Source organism: Hipposideros armiger, unplaced genomic scaffold (assembly GCF_001890085.2).
Source record: "Hipposideros armiger isolate ML-2016 unplaced genomic scaffold, ASM189008v1 scaffold_263, whole genome shotgun sequence".
Lineage (NCBI taxonomy): Eukaryota > Metazoa > Chordata > Mammalia > Chiroptera > Hipposideridae > Hipposideros > Hipposideros armiger.
The window spans coordinates 1,398,510-1,421,003 of record NW_017731613.1 but is presented as its reverse complement, the minus strand read 5'-3'; the positions used below and the strand labels follow the sequence as shown (position 1 = coordinate 1,421,003).

The window sequence follows — 22,494 nt, the reverse complement described above, 5'->3', positions numbered from 1 at the left end:
ATGGCATCTTGGGCACTGGGCCATAATTTTTCTGTCAGTTAGGATATAAAAAAGTTGAGTCCAAGGACCGGCCAAGTGGCTCAGTTTGTTAAGAGCTCACTCAAGAGTGTGAGCTTTGAGCAACAGCGGTTCAAGTCCCGGCCCGAGCTGAGCTGCCAATGAGCTGCCAACAGGTGACAGGATGGCTCAGCTAAAAAGAAAAAAAAAGTTGAGTCTAGTCTAAGCTTCAATGTTATATTCAGTTTAGCCTTTCTTTCCTCCCCTCCTCCACTGGTCCCCTTTGGTTGAGGGGACACAATCAGCTCTTTCACCCTTTTCCAGTGTCCCCTTTCTGTGTTTTCTCCTTTTGGTTGTCACTACTTCTCAGACTAACTGCCTGTCAGTGTCCCCCGAGGCAATTTGTGCAGAGGCTGGCTCTTTGGTGGGGATCTAGGTGGGATAATTTGAAGTGTTCTGGGTCAGTTCTTCTTCTTCCCTTCACTTGCGCAGGTGGACAGGAGGTTTCAGGAGTAGGGTAATGGCAAGATGGCTTGAGTTTTGGCTACCTTTCATTGACTCCTTGAGTAAGCCACGCGTATGGATACAGGTTCTACAGCTGTTCCTTCTATCCACTCTGCTGTGTCTTACCAGTTTGATTTCCCTTGTTTAAGTAGCTGGGGACAGGGCCAATTGATAAATTTGCCACATAAGCAGGTGAACATTTGGGCAGTGAGATGCCACCCTTCCCTCCTTGCACAGACCTCTGATATGTTAGTGGCTCTTTGGGAGACTCCTCAGTGGGCTTGGTAGTGGAGAGGCCAAGCACACTTCCTGGACTGATAATTCATGACTGAAGATTCTTTATCATTCTGTACCCAGCTTCCCAGTTTTATTTTTATACACAGGGGTTGAGAGAATTAGAGGTCATGGTTGGGTTTAGTACAGCCATTTGGGCCACGTATTAATAAGTGTTAGAGCAGCAGTTCTCAACCTTCCTAATGCTGTGAACCCTTAATACAGTTCCTCATGTTGTGGTGACCCCCAACCATAAAATTATTTTCATTGCTACTCTATAGCTGCAGTTTTGCTACTGTTATGAATCATAATGTAAATATCTTTTTGTTTTCTGATGATCTTAGGCAACCCTTGTGAAAGGGTCATTCGACCCCCAAAGAGGTCACAACCCACAGGTTGAGAACCGCTGCGTTAGAGTGTCCTACCTCTAATATTTGCAGTCCTCTTTAGACTATAGGGTACCTGATGCCCATTTATGTTTAACTTAGCATCCTTGGAACCCATGCTGGGGCAACAAGAAAAGATCCAGTCAGTGTTCACTGATAACAGTTGTTTGTCCCCATATAGACTTAACTTCTGAGCGAGTTACCATGGGGAATATCATGAAACATAACCCTTGGCTTTAAAGGTTCATAAAATACATTTTAGCTTAAGGAAATAAAAATAGAAACATAGGAAATATTAAATAGTTATATCAGGCAGTATGTGATGAATTGCTCAAATAAATGTAATTGAGAATAAGTGGTATAATTTTTCAAATAGCAGTGTCCATTGGAGTAGCCCCCCAAGTCTGCCTCTCTGACCTGTTGTGAAGGTGGTGGGAGTGCGTGAGTCAGAAGGCGCTGAGTGTGGTGTTTTCCATCTGCGCTGTGCAGCTCCTTGCTGTGCTCTGCAGGGCATAGGAATGGGGGGACTGGAAGAGGAACTGTGAAAAGGTACCAGTGCAGTTTTAGGACTAACTTTTTTCTCCTTATTAGACTGAAATTTTTAAAGATTTTTATTGGGGAATTGGGGGAAGGGGAACAGACAAGCCACTATCCCCCTGTTCCTCAGTCTAGCTGTGGAGGATGTCGCCCCACTGGCCCAAGTTGGCACCATCATTGCGCTCTTCCCTGGCGAGGCAGATCAGCCGCCGGCTTCTGGACAGCCGCTCACGGCGGCTGCTGGCCGCTCATGCTGGCTGCTGGCTACACACGGTAGCCCATGGCAACCCACTTGCCATCGCGGCGACTCACCGCAGCCCAGCTCCAGGTTGAGCTGTTGTTCAGTATCTTAGCTCTAGAGGGCAGTGTCACTGGCCCTCATATGTGGGATCTGAACCGGGGCCCTCTGGCGTCCCAAGCCAGCTCTTAACCAACGCGCCACTCGCCTGTCCGTATCAGACTGAATTTTGAAATACTATCATTATATTCTCGTTTATAACTTTGGAAGGGGGGCTATGTCATAATTTTTAAGGTTTGAATGAACAATGTATATTTGAGAATTGTGCCTTTATTTTTTAAGTATTAAACAGAAGTTCGAGGAGCTTGCTGTTCACTAACTGCTTTTCGTCCTTGTCTCTTATCAGGTTTATTACTCTTCAGTGTACTCATTCATTATTTTCTTTTATTTACTTGAATGGAGAATTTAAAATCATCACCTTCTTTGGTAATGGTCCTGTTAGAGTTGTTATTGAGTGTGGACTTTTAGATATGGTTGGTTAGTTTGCCCTGTGTTTGCCATGTGCTACGTTCTCAGCCTCCTTTCGCCAGTTAATGTCTTCTATGACCTGTGCCTGACATGCTTATTACCCCGTCCTTACACTCTAGAAGGCGTCACTCACAATCCCAAAAAGCTATCACTGACTTTACTGGGTCTGCCCCACCTGAGTGCAACAGAGAGTGTGTGAATTTGGGTGTTGGTAGATTTGGTGGTATGTACATTTTAATCATCTTTCTTCTCTTTTTCTTCTCCTGGTCTTTTTATACTTTCCTTTCTGTTTCTTAAAGAGTTACTAGAGGCTACTCTTTTTGGTGTTTTCATCTTTTCTATAAACAGACTTGGAGTCATATTTCAGTTTGATTAAGATTATTTTAATGGCAGATCAAGCTGATGCTCAGTAACTTCTGTACGGCTAGAATAGACTTTGCGATGTTTATTAAGTTACCATGTTTAAGGACTCCAGAAATGTTATAGTGGCCTTGGACTTCAAGTTGCATATTGAGTGATAAGGAAAATCCTGTTTTTTCTTTTATTCTCCACTATTTTATTAATGTTGAAACTGTGGAAAGGTCCATTAATTCTAAGGTTACCTTACAGGGGAAGCTGTCTCTGCCATTCAATTGACAAGACCCTTGATATGCTCAACAGTAGTGTAGGGACTATTCCCTGTCCCTCAAAAGTCAGCTATTGTGATTGATGATGCTCCTGTATGACGCAGAAAAAGGAGCCACATAAACATTTTAAATAGCTTATGGATACATTTAGTGGTCTACTAGGCTATGGATGCGATCTTGGCACTCTCCTTCTGCCTTGTTCCAGCTTCCTGGTATCTCTCAAAAAAGGAGCTTATACACTCATCTGGAGCCCGATTTTTGCAGTTGCCGCCTAGGGACACCTCCATGTTGCCTGGGACTGGTGGCCACTGTGGCCCCTCAGGACTGACTGTATGTGCATACTTTTAAAAGCTGTTGCCTGAGGGTCTGGCTTGTAGTCAGCCTAAATGAAGATGCTGAGATCTTCCCCTTTAGGACACTGACAGGTCTTGGCACATCCTCAACTACTTGGAGCTATTAAAAATATAAGAAGCTGCTTGGATAAACACAGAGGTTTGAGAGAAGACCAGGAGCTGGGACAGGGCTGATCCAAAAGGTTAATCTCCTACATGAGGCAGTCCTTCAAGACTGGGAGCAGTGGTGGTTTGATCTACTATAAAGTAACCAACACATAGAGTCAAGCAAAAGAATAAAAAAGAGAAATACGTTCCAAATGAAAAATAAAATAAAACCTCAGAAAAAAACCTTAATGAAATGGAGATAAGTAATTTACCTGATAAAGAATTCAAAGTAATGGTCATAAAGCTGCTCACCAAACTGAGGTAAAGAATGGGTCCAGTAGCAGATTAGATAAAACAGAAGAAAGAATCAGTCAGTACAAAGAAAAAGCATTGGAAGTCACTCAATCAGAGTAGCAAAAATTAAAAAAAGAAATTTAAAAATGTCAACATCAAAGGGACTAACATCAAAGGGACTAACATTTACGTTACAGGGGTCCTGGTAGGAGGAGAGAGAGAGAAAGGGGCAGAAATCTTATTTGAAGAAATAATGGCTGAAAGCTTCCCTAAGTTGGGGAAGAAAACAGACACCCAGATCCAGGCAGTCCAGAGAGTTCCAAATAAAATGAACCCGAAGCAACCTATACCAAGACACATTATAATTAAAAAGTTAAAGACAAGGAGAAAATTAAAAACATCAAGAGAAAAACAACTTTTTATGTACAAGAGAACCCCCATAAGACTATCAGTGGATTTTTCAGCACAGACTTTACAGGCCAAAAGGGTGTGGCACGATATGCTCAAAGTTCTGAAAGAAAGAAAGCTTCTACCAAGAATACTGTACCCAGCAAAGTTATTAAAGGAGAATTAAAGAGCTTTTCGGACAAGCAAAAGCTAAGAGTTCGCCACCACTAAACTTGCCTTACAAGAAATAGTAATGGGACTTCTTTAAGCTGAAGAAAGAATGCTGAGTAGTAACAAGAACACATATGAGAGAATAAATCTCACAGGGAAATAAATGTATAGTAAAAGTAATGTGTTAATTACTTATAAAGCTAGGGTGAAGGTTAAAAGACAAAAGTAGTAAAAATGTGGTTACAGTATGTAACTAAGGGATACACAGGATAAAAAGAGGTAAAATAAAAAAAGATATGACATCAAAAACAAAACGGGAGAGTAAACGCATAAGCTTTAGAATGGGATTGAACTTAAGCAGTTATCAACTTAAAATACACTGTTACACATAAGTTGTTATATGTAAATCTCATGGAAACCACAAAGCAAAAATCTGAAGTTAACACACAAAATACAAAGGGAAAGGACTGTAACTGTATCACTAAAGAAAGTCATCAAGCCACAAAGAGCAAGAGAAGAAAGGAATGGAGAGGAACTACAAAAACAGCTGTAAAACAATTAAAACCTGACTTGAAATATGAATTTGTGTTGCCACATATTTGTTTGTTGCTTTGAATATGCAAAGGGAAGGTTTCTTGTGTCTACAGTAGAGTGTAGGCTATGTGCAAAGATATTTCTGAAGGGAGAACTCTTCCATGGAGAGATGGAGCTGATACTAATCCAGTGGTAGAGCAGAAGAATGAAAACTGCCATAAATGGTCAAAAAATAATTTCCATGCATTTGATCACTTTGCAGTTTTAATTACTTCTTTTTTGTCATTGAAATAATTACGTATTTGTGAAAAATGGAGCAAGGAAGGAGGTAAGCACCGATTCAAGCTAGGAGTCACGAAGGGAGATTTAAACAAACAAACAAAACAAAACACCTCCAATAAAACCCATGCATTTAACTCAGGCACACACTGAAGCCCCACGAGCATCAACCAGCAGTCGCTATCTTGTCTTTGCCCAAAATTGACCCGCCCTCCCCCACCTGCCTTGGCCTTTGCCTCCTGCTTGTTTTTCTACCTCCAGTCCCAGAATCCTAGGCCATTCTCTGGCTTTTTAACTTATTTTTGATATACTTTGATGAGCCCTTGGATTTTCTCTATGAATTCCTTTTGGTTTCTGCATAATTCTCAGCTCTACTTTCTTCTGTATGTCTGGGTCTGTGTTCTCCATTGTCAGAGACCAATATCCCACATGAGCCAGTCCCAGGTTCTCTCTGAAAAGAGTGCTGGTGGACTTGGACATATAATTCATGTAAAATTATAGCAATGCTCATATGCCCCACAGAATGTGCTTTGAGAGTATGCCACCTATTGGAAATGGGGGAGTGAACATTGTGAGGGAAAAAAAATATATATATATATGTATATATAAAATGTATTGGAGTGACAATGGCTAGTAAAATTACATAGGTTTCAAGTGTGCATTTCTATAATACATCATCTATATGTCACATTGTGTGCTCACCACCCAGAGTCGGTTCTCTTTCCATCACCATAGAAAATACATATTTCTAAACTGTGTTGTTTTCAACTAAGCAAGAATTACTTGACTAGAGGAACTTTGTGATGTGCATGGAAATCATCATATTGAACAATGAGTTGGAAAAAGGAATTGATGTGACATACTTTAGGGATGTTTAGAGGAACCAAAACTCAAGCATTGATTTAACCACATGATGTAAATGAATGATGTATTTTTTTCTACCTGCTCTTTTTCTAGAGAAGATTTGAAGTAAATTACAATACCAAAACATAACGTAGGAGAAGGAAAATGAAACCAAAATGGGATTTTAAAACTATTTTGAGAGCGGAAAGAGAATTGGACCAGGAACCCAAAGTGATATCATCACTGAGAAGTAAATTTAGCTTTCAGCTTCTTAGCAACCAGAAATAGTTGTCTATATAGTTCTCCTCTCTGATAAAAGTAAACATGTATGATTTAAAAACTATGTAGATGGCAAGCTTTTGCTTGAAACTAAATTCAAGAGAAATTTATCGAATGGTTCTTTCTAAAGTACCTTGGATAACACAGGAGAAAATTTGACCTATTTTTGCAAAAACGTTCTTGAATTTTTTTTTTTAGGTTGACCCTCCTTAGAAATCAAGGTCTTATCCACATTGAATTAACAGCATAAAGTTATCTTTAGAGATTAAACTAGGTTCTTGTCTTTTTTTTTTTTTCTGTTAGTCAACTCGAAGAGAGGGGCTGAGCTTTTAGCAAAGTAAAGGAAATGCTTTTGGCAGAGAGAGGATAGTAGTTAGTCCAAGTTAAGAGTTCAGAGAACCAAAGTGCCCTTTCCAAGTGTGTTGATCTAAGGGAAATCTTATGTGTAGATATTAGATGAGCAACTAGCAATGTTGTCATTCTCATAGGAACATTCAAAAAGCTGATTTGTATGTCACCCAGAAAGAGGAGCCCTACTTTGCAAAAGTGTTGCAAAGAAGGAACTGTGGTGCTAGATCATACATTTTTTCTAAATGAGCCTCTAGTACTTTTTTTCAGGTATTCAATTTATACCCCATAATTCTACACTGAAAAATACAGGAGAAGTGCTTTTAGCTTGTAAAAATCACTTTTCAAGTACATGTGATCAATGGCTTCCTCTTCCATAAGCCTAAGGTATATCGTTTGAAATTTTGATTATATTAAATGCTGCATTCTAAATACATTTCCAAGAGTTTGGCTTTAAGAGTTGGAAGGATTGGGTATTTTTCATTTTAGTGTTAGCAAGTGTTTATCACAAACCATAACATTGGTGTTAGCATGCTAATATTTTTCTTGTTAAAAACAAAGTCGAAAAGCTCAGCGGCTCCTAGTGAGACCAGCCCTGTGCCTATAGAATTCCTGCCACAGAAAGGCTTAGCAAACACTTGGTAAAAAAATAAATGAAGTGCACTCTTCCCTTTCTATATGCATAACGTGAGGTAATTTAAAAACCAAGACATTATTTAGATGTATTCATGGGAGAGAAAGTAGAATTGATATTTTAGGATATATTAGAAGATACATTAATGCCCCCCATTCCCATAATGCATACAATTTAAGGGGGCATGTGCCTGGGACTTGGGCGGCTTTGTCAGTTTTCATGAACTCAAAGAGAGCTCTTTTCACTCAACTTTGTTATTTTGAGATTCACCCATGTTGTTGCATGTCTGAATAGCTCATTTCTTTTTATTGCTGAGTAGTATTTAATTATATGGATTTATCGTATCTTGTTGCTTCTTTCACCGGCTGATGGACATTTTCTCCCCCAATTTTTTACTATTATGAATATTGCTGCTATCAACACATGTACAAGTCTTTATGTGGACTATATTTTGATTTCTCTTGGGAAAATACCTACTTGTGAAGCAGCTGAGTTAGATGGTAGGCTTGTGTTTAACTTTTTAAGAAACTGTCAAACAGTATTCAAAGGTGGATTTTCTATTTTATACTCCCACCAGCCGTGTAGACGAGTTCTAGCTGCACCACATCCATGCCAGGACTTGGTATTTTTAATTTTAGCCATTCCAATATGTGCATAGTGGTATCTCATTATGGTTTTAACTTTTGTTTCTCTGATTAGTGACATTGAGCATTTTCTCATGTGTTAAATAGCCATTCAAACCTTGTGTCAATGTTTTATCAAATTGTCTTATTTCTGAGTTGTAGGAATTCTTGATGTATTCTGAATATACTCATAAGTCCTTTTTCAAATATATATACATATCTATTATATATATATTGAATATTTTCTTTCATACTATGACTTATATTTTGCTTTCTTAATGGTGTCCTTTGAATAACAAAAGTTTTAAATCTTGATAAAAAGTTTAGCTTAATTTTTCCATGGTGTGTACTTTTTGTATACCCTTTAAGAGAAATTTACCTGCCTCAAGCTTACAGTGATTTTCTCCTATTTTTTCGTGTGTTTTTTTCCTAGCAGCTTTATCATTTTAGCTTTTACATTTAAGTCTGTGAATATCTTAATGTTTGCCTATGGAGTAAGGTAAAAGTCAATGTCCGTTGTTTTTCCTGATATTCAGTGTTCTGGCCTCATGTGTTCAATGAGCTAAACATCTGAAATAAGTTTGTCATAATGAAAATAATGAGGTGGTTTTTTGTTTGTTTGTTTTTGTTTGCTGTGGTTGGGGAGGAGTTCAAAAGTATAAACTCTTGAGAGGGTCTCCCACCTAAGCAATATACCTATTGACATCTTGGTGTCTGTCTTTCAAGCACTTTGTCCATACTTGAGTGTGTATTTGTAACTGTACCACAGACAAGGCTTTGTAACCGAGTCAAGCTAACTTTACATAACATTTCTCTAAATGTTTCATATTATCATCGAAACCTCTCTCAAGTATTCCCTATTTCACTACTCACCCCCCACCACTGGTGACCAAAAACACTTACTTAGTGTTGCTTTTATTACTTTAAGTTTTAGCTCAATTTTCTGCCTTTTCTTTTTAAGTCTGTTTTTACTCAAATGCTAATGAGTCGTCTTAGCACAGCATCTCTTTCAAATCTTAGTGGATCTTTTTAAAGGAACTTTTTATTACCCTGTATTATGAAAGTAATAGGGATGCTTGTTAGTGGAAATCTGAAAATCACAGATAGTTGTGAAAAAGAAATTTACCCATCTAACCACCATTCAGGGATAAGCACATTTAACATTTTGGTGTATTTTCTTCTGTTTCTTTTACTCTGCATATTTTTTTATTGTTCCAATTACATTACATATGCAGTTTTGTATCCTGCGTTTTACACTTAGTATTACATTATAATCATTTTCTCATGTTGTTAAGAATTTTTTATAAATAACATTTTAATAGCTATGTAATACTGCATCCTGTGGTGATTCTGCTGAATTTATTTAACCATCTCTCTCTCATTGAAGATTTAATTTGGTTCCAGATTTTTGCTATAAAAGAAATGCTCTAAAGACTGGTCTTATACAGAAAACTCATGTTTAATTTATTTTTCATGTTAGACTTATAGATGTAGAATTAGTATATTGAGGGATATGACTCTTTTAAAATCCTGGAAATATATTGCCAAAGAACACTCTCTAAAGGTAGTATCAATTTATACTTCCAGTGGCTGTGAAGGAAGGTCTAATGGACTGTATCCTTGCAACCATTTCACATTTCCTATTATTGTGTTTTATCTTTGCTAATTATATTTGGTAGATTAAAAAGTAGTGATTGGATCTTTTAGTTTGCATTTCTGCTGAGACAGATCTCAAAATCCCCATGTGGACAGAGTCAGGGAGGGCATGAAAAGACCCTTGGATTGTTATAGCGTTTCCAAGCCCAGTAAAACAAATCCCTATGTAAAAAATTGACATTTCTATTATTATTCTGAAAGAATTCACACCATGTCCCAAAATGTGCATTAGTCTTAACAAAGCAAGCCTGAGGCTTTGTCTTGAAATTGAAAAGTTTATCATAATAGCAAAGAAAGAAATTAGGTTGTTCTGAACTTATGTGTTCTTAGCAATTACCCACTGAAGTCCTGTGATCATTATTCCCTCTGCTGAGTGCTCTCAGATTATCCCTTTAATAATGAGGCTGAGGAGCAGCCTCATCACAGCTGTCTCTTTGTTTCTTCTCCTTTCTTAACTTTTCCCTGAAAAGGCTGTGTGCGTGATCTTGACGTTGCCCTTGCTCCATTCGTGGCCGATAGGAGTCCTGTTACTTGGTTTTCTCATTGGCTTGTACAAAGCAGAAGCAGCCATGCATTAGGTTCTCATTCTGAGAGCTCGACCAGCAGAGAGATGTCCAAGCAAGTCTGCTGACAGAGGTCTTCCCTTAAAAATCTCTGCTCCTGCGCCTGTTGTCTGATTATATCAGTCAACATTTTTGCTCCACTTAAGAACAGTAAAGCCCGTTTTTAGAGAGAGATTAGCAGAACTATTGAGCCAATACTGTTTTCTCAACTCCAGGGCCAGAATCATTTGGCTTGCTTGATGCCAGGAAGAAATCAATAATATGGCACCTGTTTCCTCCCAAGAGCACATGGTGGGTGTCATGTTTCTGACTCAGAAGTCCTATAGTACAACCTTCCAGTGATTAAAAATTACCAGAATGTAACTTTACTAACCATTGTCACCCCAATAAACTTTAATTTTAAAAAAAGTTACCAGAATGGGTAAGGGTGGGAGCCCACTCCTTGAGCCTCCTTCACCAGCTTTACCATCTTACAACCAAAGCAGCAAATCTTTCCCTGTACAGCCCACAGCGCTGCAGTTTTGGTATTAGTAGAGTAGCCACATGGATATTGGGCTAATCTCACAGAAAAAAATTCTGACTTTTGCATTGTTCCTTGGTAAACCTGTTCTCATCTGTCTTAATTTAAGAAACCTGTAAAGTGCCACTGAACTTCTTCAGTCATTTTCCCCCAGTTTCAGAGACTTGAATTTTCTCTATGCCAAGCATATACTTACGAGTTCATTTTAGGAACTATGGAGTCTGGGAATGACCTTGGTTATGTTATCGCTTCCTTCATAGGATAAGTAGCCCCCTTGCTCTTTAAGTATGTGTGTTTAAGGAGAGGATGGCGGGAATGGCGAGTGGCAGGGTGTGACAGATATTTCAAAAGTAAAGAAAGAGGCCTTCATGGTCCCAACGTCTGAGATGAGGATTCTCCTAAGCATAGCACGCCATACACCTGATGCACCTCAGCTTGTTCACCTGTAGAATTTCTTTTTCGCTCTGAATTCTGTGATTGGTTGTAAGCTCATAGAGCACAGTCTGTGTATTAGTTCATCTCATCTCTATATTCTCTCCTCCCAACTCTTACACACGGCCTACCTGTATCTGAGCTAAATGAGTTTCTCTGCTTACCTCATTTTAACTCACCTATCAGTCTAACATCTAGCTTACTTGCCAAATTTGATCACATCTACTCAGTGAAATGGCCTAGTACATGTCTTGTTTGAAGTTGAAAGAATTATATTCGATGCATATTTTTACTTATGTTGTTTTTTTCAGGAGAAAGGAGAGGCAAAGTAAGAAAATACCACACTCTTCTCTGATATGCTCTTTTTTAACCAATGGAGATAGGATTTTATTTTTTTATTATTATTATTAATTTATTATTAGTTTCAGGTGTACAGAACAATGCAATAGTTATCCTTTTCACCCCTCACAAAGTGACAACCCCCCTCCTCCAATCCACCGCCCTCCCACCCCCAATCTCATACTTACCTATTACAATTCCATTGACTCCATTCCCACACTCTACCACATCCTGTGACTATATGTATATATAATTATAGTTGACATATAGTATTATTCAACATCAGCTTCAGAAATACAGTGCGGTGGTCAGGCCTCTGCACCATCTATGCAGTGGTCTCCCTAACAAGACATGAGTCCAACTGGTCCCCTAAAAAATATTTACAACATTATTGATTATATTCCCCAGACTGTATTTTCTATCCCTGAGGCCATATTGTAGTTGTGATACACTTTTAAGACCTACCCGTTAAGGTATTTTAGAATTTCAAGAGTAGTGAAATTTTCATTTAAAATAATTATTCTAAAATTGAAAGGAGCTTATAAGAAAAAAAGGTTGGTGATGTCCTATCAGGTACTGAAGTGAATTAAATCAAGTCTGTAGGTGTCCCAAACAAAACAGGGCCATCATCACAGGTATCTTTATTTCTGGCTTTGAAAACTCCTCAAGAGTGGAACACACCAAACGTGGGAACATTCTGGATACAGGAGGTCCCCGGAACAAGCTTGAATTATCATCAGCCAACTTTGATGCCAACTCTAAGCCTTTCAAGTACACAGCTCCCTGGCAGCCAGGTCCAGGCTCTAGTTCATAAAAAGCCTTTCGGGTCATTTTAAAATGTTTTATTAATGGCCACATCAACAGACTAAAGGAGGTCAGTGTGCTGAAGCGCAGATGAAAATGACCATCATATTTTTTTTCCTCCCAGTTGGCTCAGTGGGAGATCCTATTAGTGTTCTAAAATGTTATACAATTAGCATGGCACCCGCTGCTCATTTGGTGAGCCAAACTGGTTTTTAATGTTCAGAATAGAAAACATGGAAATGTCATCTTCATAACGCTCCATGCTGTCACTGATAGCCGAGAGCATTTCTGAATGACAGGTCTGTAATAACAGTAATGATGATGAGAGCCACAATTAAAGAGCACTCTGAGCTTGGAGCACTGTTCCTCCAGGCCTTCCCGAGCCCAGAGAGGCTCTGGGTGGTGGAGAGGATATAATACAGATAACGTGTGCGTCGTGCTGTCTTGCGATGCTAAGGAAGAAAGTTGCTAGAAATGCTGGCTGAACTACCCACAAAATGAGTGCTTCCCTTATGTCTCTTTTCTCAGGAAATTCCCCTTATCTGGCGATATGATTACATACCTTAAGCATGTTTCAGTTTTAACTGCGATACCTTTCTACCTTTGCATAAACAATGACCTTTGATTTGACCAAAGAGGAGAATTTAAATTACTCATAAGGGAAAGAGGTATGAGATGGTTCACCAGGAGAACTCTCCGATCCTCATGAGTTTGTTACACTCTCTGAGGATCATCTAGGATTCCAAAGCAGCCCCAGTTACCAGACTCTGTTTTTCTTCCAACTTGCAGCTGGAAAGTGCCACTCTCCCAACTCCAAAGGACCAGGCCCCTTGTATTCAATCATTATTGAAATTCCCAAGGAGACCTAGAGACCTGTACCCCCTGAAATCTTGTTATATTTCTTGAGGTTTGTGGTTAGAAGCAACTGTAGGATCCAATGGAGAATTGGATGCCTACATTCCTGCTTGGGTTAGGTGAAGGGATGAGAAAGAACGGATGTCAGGGCAGGGGCCAGTATCTGATAAGAACTCTATGGTTAAAGGTTGTATTTATTTTTACTTTTGTTATTTAACTAATGCTGACTGAAAGCTTGCTGTGTGCCAGGTCTATCGAGGCCTTCTCTCACCTAGTCCTCTTAGCTGCCTATGCAGCAGTTACCGTTACTACCTTCTTTTACAGATAGAGATACTAAGACTTGGAAAGTTAAGTAAATTGCCAGAAGATCTCATAGCTAGTCAAAGTTACAATTGGTATTTACACTCAAGGAACCAAGCTCTGACGGGCTGAGTGGACCTAACAAAAAAGTATGGTTTCTTTCTCCTTTGACTCCCCATGAAACCAACTCAAAGATTAGAGGTAGAGGGTAGGAGAGAAGAGGTGGAGAAGTCTGTCACATGAAGATATGCTCCCTTGCCTTCTATACTTAAAAATAAGTGTATTGTGGATTAGAATAGCCTGGAGCTCTGTGCACAGGTGGCAGAGCAGCGGCATTTCCTAACTGTAGCTATAAAGCCGTTGCAGCCACCCACAGCCTTGGTGTCAGGCAGACAAGTCCACAGCTTATATTTAATGCGAGTCTTGTTCAGGTTGAATCTACCATCCCCCACCCCTGGATGTTGACAATTAGCCACTGCTCATGAGGAATAGCTTCTTGGCCAGATATGCCTTCACTATAACAGACCCCGTTTACCTCTCCCAGATTCATTCCTAATGTGACCTCTATTGATCATACCTCTGGCCTGCATAGCAACTTAAATGCCCTCATCCCAGAAACTGGTTTTGTTGTTGTTGTTATGTAGGTATTTATATAGGGTGGTTACCTCCACACCTAGGAGTTTCTCACATGTGCTTACATTTACTATAATGCCATGCAACAGATAAGGGGGAATAATGTACTGCTGATCCAATTTGATTTCTTGAATATTTATTGAGAGCTTCCTTGTATGTTCGACCCTGTGCTAAGCACTCTGAGGAAAGATATAACATAGCATTATAGGTGCGTCGGCCCATCTTTTTAATTCTGTGTATTACTTAGAGTGCTCATAAATATTCACCTTTTTCATCCCTTTAACTTATGGGTATTCAGTGGTGAGCTTAATATTTATCAACTAATTCTCTTAAACTTGACAAATAATCAGTGGTCATTTTATTTTTGCCTTAAATCAATAGAGACATGCTCCACCGTCACGTGAATCATTTTGGGAGGGCCCCCTGACTTTTCCTTCTGAGCCCCTTTCTCTCCCTAGTCTAGCAGCTCTGTTTTTTGTACTTCCTTTATGAAAAGCACATCTATTGACAGTAAAAAAGCAAACAGAATGTAGCTGGATGAACTGTATAAATATTTGTGTAGAATAATTCTTCTTTATCCAGCCTGACCTCCTGTATTAAATTTTTACTTAAATTAAGAGATCTGGAAAGCTCAGTTAGTCTTAAAACTTGTCAGAGATCAATGGACTGGGTGTAAAGTTCAGTCACTGAAAACTCCATCTTGAAGGAAGTTGTTGGGTATATTTTTTTATTAGTGATTCTTAGATAAGAAAAACACGTGATACCCTCAGTCTTGGTGAGGCCTTCTCCTTGTGCTGCAGGTACATGGAAGTCACTTTTTAAACATTCTCAGGCATGTTTTTTGAAATCATCAAAACGTCAGTATGGCTCTAAAATATGGATTCCATGACTCTCACATGAAAGTCAGTTTCTTTATTTGACAGTCATACAGCATGTGTTTGAACACGGACATACAAATTGTTTTGAGCATTTGGAATAAGATCGCATATTGCGCTACTCTGCTTTTGTCCTCAGCCGGGCCATTCACGGCGAAGGTGGTATTGCACCATTGCAGTTAGCTTCATGATTAAGCCAGGGGTGTTTCCAGTATTGGTGAACTACAGGTACTTGGAATTTTCCAATTAGGATGGTTTGATTTCTACCAAGTGATCAGTGCCATTGTATTTACTTTACCTGGAACTGTTGAAGGGATGGCTTCTTCCCACGACATTCTAATAGTAATGAGTTCCATAAATTAGTGCTCCAGAGACCGAGAATGAATCTAGTGTTTGCTGAATGTATAAATGCTGACTTTTCAAAACTTGCCAGAATCAGATGAGAAGGAAGAAGGCATCACACAGTGGTTGCCTTTTAAGGACTACTTTTCAGTAATGAGAAGAGTTGTGCACTGAGATCAGCAGTGAGGCTTTCAGAAGGGCGTCCGTGAGAAGCAGACAAGACCGAAATTCAGATCTCCTTTCTCTTACTTGTGGGAATCTTCAGATGTAAAAGAAAATCAGTGTTGTAAAAACACCTGGAAATGGTTTGAGATGTTCGCCCTCACTTTAAATAATATCATCCCAGTGATGAACTCCTTTACACCCCTTTGCCTTTCTGGGATATGTTTACCCAAAGCAAGCTTCCTACACTGCTCACGGTGCTTGCCCTGCCCTTAGAGCTTTCTCAGGCCTGGTAGCGTCAGTTACCAGCCAGTGTTGCAGAATCACATAACTTAAAGCAAGTGGATGGGTTGGTTGGTTTGTGCCTTGAGAAAGTTTTTGGATTTTTTTGTTTTTGTTTTTACATTATCCCGAATAAAAATCCTATCCTAATCCAGCCTCCTGATAAGTGTGGCCAGATGTGCTCTAATATGTGGATATCTCCTGATGCCCATCAGCAGCTTTTAAATGCCTAGTAACAATGTTATTTTCTGTGCAACTGTATACTTTAGAGCCATGTGCTGAAGTAATTTCAGAAAAGTCCAGCATGAGGATTTATGATGTCCTTGCCAAAGAGTCACCCACACTAGACTGTACATACATTTACTTAGAGGTCATGTCTCTGAAATGAATCAAAAGGGAAGAATACTTGTTCATTCTCATTTATCATTAGGTTTAATTGCCTTACAATAAGACAGCACCTGTGGCTTTTCCACCCCCTCCCTATACCCCCGAGCGCCGTGCCGCCTGCATCGCGCTGGCTCCGAGCTCCTGCTAAGTCAGCGCCACCATGGTCTCTTTCCAGCAGCTATCATCATCGTCTTCCAGGACCTCATCAGTGATGATGAGATGTTCTCTGACATCTACAAGATCCAGGAGATTGTGGAAGGGCTGTGCCTGAAGGTGGAGGGGAAGATGGTCAGTAGGAAAGAGGGTAACATTGATGACTCGCTCATTGGCGAAAATGCCTCCACTGAATTCTCTGATGGCAAAGGTACCGAAAGCACAGTAGTCACCGGTGTCGACATTGTTATGCACCATCATTTGCAGGAAACCAGCTTCACTAAACAGTGCTACAAGAAGTACATCAAAGATTACACGAAATCAGCCAAAGGGAAACATGAAGAACAGAGACCAGAAAGAGTAAATCCTTTTATGACAGGGGCTGCAGAACAAATCAAGCCCATCCTTGCAAATTTCAAAAACTACCAGTTCTTTACTGGTGAAAACATGAATTCAGATGGCATGGTATGGTTGTTCTGCTGGACTACCATGAGGATGGTGTGACCCCATATATGATGTTCTTTAAGGATGGTTTAGAAATGGAAAAACGTTAGCAAAGTTGGCCGCTGGGATCCATCACCTGTCGTCGTCATAACTGGCTTCTGTTTTTTTCACACCAGGACGAGGACAGATGGGACTGGTGTTACCTTGAGCTCTTCGTTTATCTTGACCTTGATTTATTTGTAGTGGAGGCATTGTTTTTAACAAAAACATGTCATGCACATTGTCTGAAAATAAAATGCATTTAAACTCATTTGAGAGAATGCCTCTTAGTTTAATACATATTTAAAACCATGCTGTGTAGTGTTCCTGGAGAGGCTAAGCCTGGTTGTAGACCACTATAAAGCATAACACTGCCTACAGATAATTTCTACAGTGAAAACTACTACTGGGACTGGAATATAAAAAACAAGGATCAGGGGCCGGCTGAGTGGCTCAGTTGGTTAAGAGCTCGCTCAAGAGTTTGAGCTCTGAGCAACAGCGGTTCGAGTCAGCCCGAGCTGAGCAGCCGCTGAGCTGCCAACAGGTGGCAGGATGGCTCAGCTAAAAAAAAAACACCAAAAAACAAAACAAACAAACAAACAAAAAAAAAACAAGAATCAAGTCTTAATTCGGAGTTGAAGTGAAGGGAAAGACCATGCTCACAGCCAACATTTGAAGTAGATTCCTTGGACATTTCATCACCTACAAATGGAAGTAGTTAACTCTGGAAGAGATTGCCAAAAGATTAAAAAGAGACTAATACAGTTGGAAATAAGATAACTGCTGTGGAAAACCAGGGCAGGTTCTGCTTACATTTCTAACCTAGAGGACACTGATTATTCATTGGTCCTTCATAGTTTTCTCCTTTTTATGTGGGTATTTTAAACCTAGTTGAAAGTGATCATTTTCCCTTTAAATTTGCTAATCATTAACATAGCTTTCCCTGAATTTGATTATATATGTAAATGAGTAGGAAACTACAGGAATAGGAAAGTTAAAATGAAGCATGGTTCTTGTTATTTTTGTAATCACCTGGCTAAAGTTTAAAGACTTCTGTTGTTGTCTGTTCCCTTTATATATTTGCACCTATACTAAAGCTATTTTATGGCTAACTCTCTTGATTAGTAGCACACATTCTTTAAAATTTGAAAACAAAAAGGGACCCTTTCTCTGTTCTGAAGCTACAGCTTTGGTGTCCAGCTGAGCACGAGTTCAAGTTCTTGGCCAGATCACAGAGCTTCCTTTTGAAATTCAGACACTTTGCAGCCCACCTCCCTTAGCAAGGTATCTGAACTTGAACTCAACCCCCTAGGGGAGGACATAACATAAATCAGTCTCCTACACATTCACAGCAGAATGTTACCTCTGCTTCTCATGTATTTAGCCAAGGTGAAAGATCTATGTTTCATCAACACCACAGACTATCAGGCATCTTTGAATACTTGCCGGAGTTCGGTCATGAAATTGCCCATTCTAGGACTTGACAAAGATACTTTTGGGTCATCAGGAAGCAGTCTGTGTAGGCCATTCATTTCTACAGGTTCTTTGAGCTTCCTCTATTGAGGTAAATCATCAGAAAAAAATGTGCCTCAGCTATATTATTTCCACTCCCAGCAGAAATTCCATCACTCAGGTAAGATTTAATATCGTGCCTTCAGCATATGGGAGAAAAAAAATCCCCATCTTTTGCACTACATAGTTGAAGACATTTATATGGAAAGAAAAGTTTCTGGTTTTTGCAACCCAGAGTTAAGGACATTACTCAGTGTCTCTTATAAAGTGACTCCCATAAAAAGTTTCTCCTTGGTATTAAATGCCAAGGGGAAAAAAATCTGCCTTGCATGTTTCTTTTTTGATAAAGTAAGAACTGTATCATGCAACACTTTTCCCCCTTTTTCCTTAACTGCAAGCAAACAAAGCTAAATTCAGTGCTCAGTGAGAGTAACTGACATCTCCAGTATACATAGTATCTCTTTCTCCCTCCCCTTTAACGAATTTCTGTTGTTTTTGATAATCAAATGTTTATTTGTGTATTTGGTTTAATTTTGAAACTGCTCAATTTTTGCAGGAATTAAACCAAATAAATCATTGGCAAGAAAAGTGATAATTGCCCGTGATAATTAGAGTTCGTAACAGTTTGTACCACAAAGAAGTAAACTCCCATTATCTTGAAAATTGACTGATCCTGGAATCTGCAAATATGTGCAATGCTACCCTCCTCATATACTATATTGATCTGCATAAATATACCTATCATGACATGATGTCTAGAGCCCAAATGGACATTTATTGAATTAATGTCTTAGAGGTACCTTTACAGTTTTAGAATAATGGACTTGGCATATTGGCTTGGGAGCCTGCTGCATTGAAGACGGGTATCCATCACAGAAATATAAATGAGTCTAGGTTTTCTGTAGTAAACCCTAACACACTCCAACTTTCAAGCACAGATGAAGGAGGTCTCTGTACTTACATCAGTGGATTTCTATTAAGAGGCATAACCAAAGCCCCTAATAAATGAACTTAGCAATTTTCCTACTACTAAAAGATGTGTACTTTGACTAAACTATACTGTTTCTGCTGCTACCAGCTATACACATGATTCTAGTTTTTGTGTGGTCACTGTATTTCCTTTGTGCACTATAGGTAAAAAATTCAGTTCAATAAATACATTCACTGTACTTTTTTTTTGTCTAGATCAGCTCTTTATTTTTATTTTTCTTAATTTTTTTTATTTTTCAATGACAGTTGACATGCAATATTATATTAGTTTCAGGTGTACAACATAGTGATTAGACATTTATATAACTTAAGAAGTGATCACCCTGATAAATCCAATACCCATCAGACACCATATGTAATTATTACAATACTGCTGACTGTATTCCCCATGAATGTTTTGCACTTCTTGATCCCCTCCCTACATCACCCATCTCTTCACATGTCCCTTCTGCCAACCATCAGAATGCTCTCTGTATCTATGAACTTCCTTCTGTTTTGATTGTTCGTTTATCATGTTCTCTAGATTCCACATATAAGTGAAATTATATGACATTTGTCTTTCTCTGACTTACTGCCCTCAGCACAATACGCTCTAGGTCCATCCAGGTGGTTGCAAATGGCAAGATTTGATTCTTTTTGATAGCTGAGTAATATTCCATTATATATATACACCTCATCTTTATCCATTCATCTGTTGATGGACACCCAGGTTGCCTCCATAACTTGGCTATTGTAAACAATGCTGCAGTGAACATATGACTGCCTATTTCCTTTCAAAGTAGTGTTTTGGGGGTTTTTTGATAAATGGGTTTTTTTTGTGTGGTAACTGGGTCCTTCTTTCTCTAGTTATAGCTTTTGCCTTAAAGTCTGTTTTGTCTGGTATAAGCTGCTGTCCCAACTTCTTGTTTCATTTCAATTTTCATGCAATATCTTTTCTCCATCTCTTTACTTTCAGTTTGTGTTGTGTCTTTGGATCTGAAGTGAGTCTCTTGTAGGCTACGAATGTGTCTTGTTTTCTTTATCCATTCAGACACCCTATGGCTTTTGATTGGAGCATTTAATTCATTACATTTAAAGTGTGTGTGTGTGTATATATATATATATATATATATATATATGTATATATACACACACACACATGTATGTATATGTGTACATATACACAGTAAAACCTTGGGTTGCGAGTAACTTGGTTTGCGAGTGTTCCATAAGATGAGCAAACACTCTTAATACATTTTAATGTAGTAAACGAGCGATGTCTTGCAATACGAATAATTTGTTTCCAGAACAAATTATGCTCGCAAACGAAGCACATTTTAACGTGGTAAATGAGCCATGTCTTGTAATATGAGGAGTTTGTTTCCGGAACAAATTATGCTCACATACCAAGGTATTGCTGTGTGTGTGTATGTGTGTGTGTGTATATATATATATATATATATATATATATATATATATATATATATATATATAGGGGGGGGAGATATTTTATTATTTATGTTTTTTATCTTCTTCTTAAAGGTGCCCCTTTAACATTTCTTGTAATACTGGTTTGGTGTGATAAATTCCTTTAGATTTTTCTTGTCTGGGAAGTTCTTTATCTGTTCTTCGACTCTAAATGATGTCTTTACTGGGTAGAGTAATCTTGGTTGTAGGTCCTTACTTTTCATCACTTTGAATATTTCATGCCAGTGCCTTCTGGCCTGTAGAGTTTCTGGTTGAAAAATAAGCTGACAGTCTTAGTTACCTTGTAGGTAACTAACACTTTTCTCTTGCTGCTTTTAAAATTCTGTCTTTGTTTTTAACTTTTGGCATTTTAATTATGATGTGTCTTCATGTGGGCCTGTGTGGGTTCATATTGTTTGGGACTCTCGATATTTCCTGGGCTTGTATGTCTGTGTCCTTCTCCAGGTTACAGAAGTTTTCTGTCATTATTTCTTCAAACAGGGTTTCAATTCCTTGCTACTTCTCTTCCCCTTCTGGTACCCCTGTAATGCAAAGGTTGTTCTGCTTGATGTTGTCCCAGAGACCCCTTAAACTATCCTCATTTTTTTGGATTCTCTTTGTAGTTTTTGCTGTTCTGATTGTGTGTTTTCTGTTACGTTATCTTCCAAATCACTGATTTGATCCTCTGCTTCATCGAAAGTACTGTTGATTTCAGTTATTGTGTTATTTATTTATGATTGGTCCTTTTTTACGTTTTCTATCTCCATTTTTATGTTGCCTATCTCTTTGTTGAAGTTCTCCCTGAGATCATTGAGCAATCTTATAAACAGTATTTTGAATTCTTCATCTGGTAGATTGCTTATCTCCATTTTGTTTATAATAGTTGTTTTTTCTGGGGCTTGGTTCTGTTCTTTTATTTGGCACATGTTTCTTTGTCTCCTCTTTTTGGCTGCCTCCCTGTGTTTTTTCTATCATATTAGGTAGAACTGCTACATATCCCAGTCTTAGCAGAGTGGCCTTACGTAATGGGTGTCCTGTGAGACCCAGCAGTGCTATCTCCCTGGTCTCCTGAGCTGGGTGCTCCAGGTGTGTCCCTTGTGTGGGTGGTGTGTGCCCTCCTGTTGTAGTTGAGCCTCGGTTTCTGTTTGCACATCAATGGGAGGGACTGACCCTCTGGCTGATTGGTTGTGAGGACTGGCTGTGACTACAGTGGAGGAGCTGTTGTACAGGGGCCGACGTTTTGGACCAGGGTTTGCTTTAGCAGGGGTCTCGTACCTGTCGAGTGTGCTCTTTGGTTGTATCATTTTCTGGAGGTGGTTGGGTGGTGCTCTGGTGTTGTCAAGCTGGCCAGCAGGTGTGTTGGTTCTGGGGTCTCTTGGGAGGGGCTCTGTTGCAGTCCAAGTTCAGCCACTGCTTGTGCCCTGCCTGGGACCACTTCGTATGAACTACAAAGTGAACTGTAGATGGTTGGCACTTGTGCTGGCTTTGGTGGTGACTGGGAGAAGCTAAGTTACAAACAGGCTGGCTGCCACTAGTGCTGGGCTTGGGGCTGCTTAGCAAGGAGTATAGTGCACACTCAGTCACATGCTGCTTGTTTGGGGTTTGTGAACCTTTGAGAGATTTTACAGAAGTCCAAAGCATGAGCCAAGACAGGCCATTTGTATGGAAAAGATACTGGTAGCAGCTTGGGTGGGCCCACAGTTTGGGTGGGGCGGCATCTCAGGGAATCACCAAGGCAGGGCGAATGGAGTTATCTTAGCTAGGTTAATGGAGACTCAGATGTGGTACGCATCTGCGTCTGAACGCTGAGCTCAACAAAGAAACAGTCAATTTTGCCAG

At 39.3% G+C, this 22,494-nt stretch overlaps 1 protein-coding gene and 1 pseudogene across 4 annotated transcripts in view; both read left to right on the top strand.

Moving 5' to 3' along the window:
• STK39 (serine/threonine kinase 39) overlaps positions 1-22,494 on the top strand; it is a 278,425-nt gene that overhangs the window by 190,961 nt on the left and 64,970 nt on the right. The window lies entirely within an intron of this gene.
• Positions 16,204-16,788, top strand: LOC109390308 (translationally-controlled tumor protein pseudogene; annotated as a pseudogene).